The sequence below is a fragment of the Octopus bimaculoides genome, chromosome 7 (assembly GCF_001194135.2).
Source record: "Octopus bimaculoides isolate UCB-OBI-ISO-001 chromosome 7, ASM119413v2, whole genome shotgun sequence".
Classification (NCBI taxonomy): domain Eukaryota; kingdom Metazoa; phylum Mollusca; class Cephalopoda; order Octopoda; family Octopodidae; genus Octopus; species Octopus bimaculoides.
In genome coordinates, this window is record NC_068987.1 from 16,193,216 (window position 1) to 16,198,300 (window position 5,085).

General features: G+C 36.7%; 1 protein-coding gene across 3 annotated transcripts in view; it reads left to right on the forward strand.

Annotated features, from left to right (window-relative positions):
• The window catches only part of LOC106873381 (serine-rich adhesin for platelets), a 165,298-nt gene that overhangs the window by 56,379 nt on the left and 103,834 nt on the right, over window positions 1–5,085 (forward strand). For all 3 annotated transcript variants that reach the window (XM_014920722.2, XM_014920723.2, XM_052969290.1), the window contains exon 2: window positions 16–54. The gene's annotated coding sequence lies outside the window, so the exon portion shown is untranslated. The remainder of the gene's footprint in view (window positions 1–15; window positions 55–5,085) is intronic.

The window sequence follows — 5,085 nt, forward strand, 5'->3', positions numbered from 1 at the left end:
CTTCTATTTTTGCAGGACTTGTGAAGAGATGAAAGACAGACCATTCTGTTATTGGTAAGTTTTAATATCATTTAATTATGGCTGAGAGAGAGGGAGAGGGAGAGGGAGAGAGAGAGAGAGAGAGAGAGAGAGATTTAATATGTGAAGACTTAGAGTTAAAAAATTTGACGATACCATTCAAATGAAGTACACTAATTCTTTTAAATAGTTTTCTATCTTAGAATTTTATTTATTTTAAAGAAAAATTATATGTTAAGCATAAATTAGTTTTTATTATTATTGATGAGTTGGCAGTAGTGCTACCATACTTGATTAAATGCTTAGTGGCATTTTCTCTGACTTTATGTTATGAGTTCAAAGTCTGCTGAAGTCAACTTTGACTTTCATCCTGTTGGGGTTGATAAATTAACTATCAGTTGACTTTACCCGCTCCCCTGAAATTACTGTCCTTGTGCTAAAATTTGAAATCATTATTATTATTATTATTATTCAGGTAGTGAACCTACAGAATTGTTAGCACATCGGACAGAATGCTTAGCAGCATTTCATCTAGCTTTTACATTCTGAGCTCAAACCTCACTGAGGTCAACTTTTTTCATTCTCTCTGGGTCAATAAAATAAAGCACCAGTCAAGAGCTGGGACCAATGTAATCAACTTCCTTCTCTCCTAAAAAATTGTCGACCTTGTGCCAAAGTGTGAAATAATAATAATAATAATAATAATAATAATAATCTTTTCTACTATAGGCACAAGGCCTGAAATTTTTTTTTGTGCGGGCTACTTGGTTACATTGACCCCAGTGATGAACTAGTGCTAATTTGAATGACCTCATATGGATGAAAAGTGAAGTTGATCTCAGCAGAATTTGAACTCAGAACATAAAAATACATGAAACACTACTAAGCATTTTGACTTGGATGTTAATGATTCTGTCAGCTTGCCACCATAATAATAATAATAATAATAATGATGATGAGCACTCAGAGAGTGCCAAGGTAACACCAACATCCTCTCAACGATTAGCCACAGATAATTTTTAAAATGAGAATATTTGATATAAACTTGACTGCTCTCACAAACGAGAATACTAAAAATGAACCTGACTGCTCTCAAAAATTAAGTAAAAAAACCAGAAAAATAATCCAGAACCTTTGTCCAGTATTGGATTAATCCCCAAATCTAATCAGTTCATGCCAGTCATGAGACCAAACATCTCTGAAAGTTTCATCCAAATGCACCCAGCAGTTCTTGCGGTATCTTGTCGATCAAACAAACAAACATGACTGAAAATAATACATCTGTCTTTGCTAAGTTAGAGGTAATAATAATAATAATGGTTTTAAATTTTGCCACAAGGGCAGCCATTTTGGTGGAGAGGATGTGTCGATTACATCAACCCCAGTGTTCAACTGGTACTGAATTTATCGAGCCTGAAAGGATGAAAAGCAAAGTTGACCTTGGCGGAATTTGAACTCAAAACATAGCGATGGGCAAAATGCCACTAAGCATTTCGTCCATTGCGCTAACGATTCTGCCAGCTCACCACCTTAATAATAATAATAATAATAATAATAATAATTGTTATTACTACTGTGTTATTGTTATTTCAGTTGTCTTATTTTTATTGCATTCTTTCACTGCATTACTGAACGCAGCTCTGTGTGCCTTGGGTGTATGCAATGTGCTTTTGTTTCTGTATTTTGCTATTGTATTGAAAGTACTGCATGTAATGTGTGCAAGCCTTATAGTGCTATTTTCTGTATATTGTGCATATTTGTAAATCTTGAAATTTTGGTTAAGTATTTCTTTGCATCTGCTTTTTCTTTTGTTAAACCATTCCCAAGGCACCAATATTGAATGAATTGTTTTTGTATTCAATCTTCACTTTCTAGGTATGATTATTTCCAGATTTTTGTATTTGGATAAGTGGAGAAGTTTAAGTATCTAAGGGCTGTATTCATGAGTGATGGGGAGCAAGAGGTGGAGTTGGATGGTATTATTGCAGATGCTGGCATGGTAATGCACCAGCTCCAGCATTTGATCCTCAGAAGAAGAGAGGTTGGTTAAAAAAACCAGACGTGAGGTTGGCGAAAAAAACCAAACGTGAGGTTGGAGCAAAAAAACAAAATAACCAAACGTGTGGTTGGTGCAAAAAAAACCAGATGTGAGGTTGGCGCAAAAAAAAAACCAGACGTGAGGTTGGCGCAAAAGATACTAACACCTAACTTTTAATTTGTTCCTATATATTTTTCTAACTCTCCCTTTCTCATATATATATATATATATATATATATATAAAATCTATGTGTGTGTGTCTTTGTTTGTCTCCCCATCAACACTTGACAACTGGTGTCCCTGTAACTTACCAGTTCGGCAAAAGACACTGATAGAATAAGTACTAGGCTTAACAAAAAAAAAGAAAAGAAAAAAAAACCTGGGGTCAATTTGTTCGAGTAAAACTCTTCAAGGTGGTGCTCCAGCATGGCCGCAGTCAAAATGACTGAAACAAGTAAAAGAGTGAAAGAATAAAAGAACACACACTCACATACAAACTCCCAATTATTATAAATAAAGGTCAAAGAGAAAGCTCCTTTCCAAATCATATAAACTCAAAGGGCTGGTGTCCTTCCTGGTTTCTGTGGTGCATGAATTCCCCACAGAATTGGACATCAGTCTGTTGAAGAATTACTCATTTTTGCAGGGCTTTGTGGACTGGAGTAATTGGAAATGTGTTTTGTCCAAGAATACAATGCATCACCCAGTCCGGGAATTGAAACCATATTCTTTAGATTATGAGTTCAACACTCTAACCACTAAGCCATGCATCTCCACTGTTATTGTACATACACATGTATTTGTGCACAGATATGTCTGTCTGTTTGTCACTCTGCCTCTGTCTCCTCTCTTGGCTTTGACTTTTAAACCAATTGAAACCTGTCAGGAGAAATTTGTCTAAATCACTTGGCATTTTATGCAACTGTTTATTGTCAAGCTTTATCCAACCCATCATCTCTTTCTCTCTCTCTCTCTCTGCTACTGTGGTTGTAAAGTAGTTGAAACTAATTTGTAAAAGTTTAACCTTTTCTGTTATTCATGCCTTAAACAGACTACTGGAAGGAACACACACACCCCTCACTTGACTCCACCATCACCTGCTCTCCCCAAAACAAAATAAGCTGAAAATTTTTTTTCCATTTAGTATATGCAACCGAACAACTGTGTTGTTGTTGTTGATATTTTAGATTTATTGTTTTAGATACTTCTTGCTAAAATTGGGTGGGATTTTGTATCATTTTTTTTTTTCTTAAATTTCTTTTTTTAATTTGAGTATTTGCATAGTATTATCAGAACAATTGTATTATGGCTAAATGTTTTAGGGTTGCTTTTCCTGTCAATAGGTTACACTTTTTGTGCTATTAGCTGAATGGTTTTTAACCCTTCTGATATCAATCCTCCTGAGATCACTCCAGGTTTTATGATACAAACTTCCTGTGTTGAAATGATCTAAATTAAAAGCTTCCTTCGAAAATTTTATGTTAATTTATGTTCTAGCCATCTCCTGTTCTGTGATATACACTTCCTATTTTAAAGTAATCTAGAATTAAAACCTTCCATTGAAATTTCATGTTGAATTATGTTCCAAACACCTGCTTAGTAAAATCTGTTGTCTTTACTAAATTCTCATAATTTTCAAAATTAATTGAAACAAAGGTAGCGTATTTTAAAAGAAATATATTAATGAAAGGCTGTGGAGGCGCAATGGCCCAGTGGTTAGGACAGCGGACTCGCGGTCATAGGATCGCAGTTTCGATTCCCAGACCGGGCGTTGTGAGTGTTTATTGAGCGAATACACCTAAAGCTCCACGAGGCCCCGGTAGGGGATGGTGGCGAACCCTGCTGTACTCTTTCACCACAACTTTCTCTCACTCTTACTTCCTGTTTCTGTTGTGCCTGTAATTCAAAGGGTCAGCCTTGTCCCACTGTGTCACGCTGAATATCCCTGAGAACTACATTAAGAGTACACGTGTCTGTGGAGTGCTCAGCCACTTGCACGTTAATTTCACGAGCAGGCTGTTCCGTTGATCGGATCAACTGGAACCCTCGACGTCATAAGCGACGGAGTGCCAACAACAACAATAATGAAAGGGTTAAAAAGTTGGAAAAGAAAAAATAAAACTCCAAAAAACATTATCCCCTTCTCTTTATTCCTGAATATCAGCAGCAACAGTAAGAAAAATGAACCACTTAATTCTGAAGAGTGGAACCTGTTGTCAGTCATTCAGACTAAGGCAAGTAGAGATATGGAGATATGTGTTCTTAGATCAGGGATATACAGCATAATAAATAGCATATTGCCATATTTGATGTTGATGTTTTGTTTTAAAACTGTTTTATATCCTATATGAGGCTTTTTTTTTTGAGAAGGACAGAGAGAGAGAGAGAGAGAGAGAGAGTAATGGTGAGAGATATTTGGCGTGAGGCTGTTTGATAAGAGGAGGGCTGAGTACTTGATGGGGATGCTGGGGATGGAAGAATCAGTGGAATGGCTGGCAAGGGTGAATGGAGTGCAGTGGTATGGGCGTGTGTTGAGGAGGGACGAGGAGCATGTTCTGAAGAGGGTGCTAGAGTTTGAGGTAAATGGACAGTGAAAGCGAGGTAGACCAAGGAAAATGTGGAGGAGACAGGTGGAGGAGGAGATTGGGAGGGTTGGCTTGAGAAGGTTGGCGAGATGGTTTGAGGTGGTTGCTATGGCATTGAGATAGATCTGCCCACCCCTGTTAACGGAGACAAAGCCGGATTTAAAATGATGGATGATGATGATATACTTATAAAAAGGAAGTTTGTATGTTGATCACTAATAGCATTAAATAAAATCGGTAATAATTAAGGGTTTTTGTGTTTTCTCCTAATCTGACCTCCAACATGCTTGCTGTAGACTTTTTTTTTCTGAAACTGGTTTGCAGGGGTGGTGGTAGTGGTTGAGAAATTACCTTTACAATTTGAAGTTCAACTGTGTGGAAGTTGTAAAGATAATTTATGAATATCTTGTGTGTATGTGTGTGTGTGTATATATATATATATAT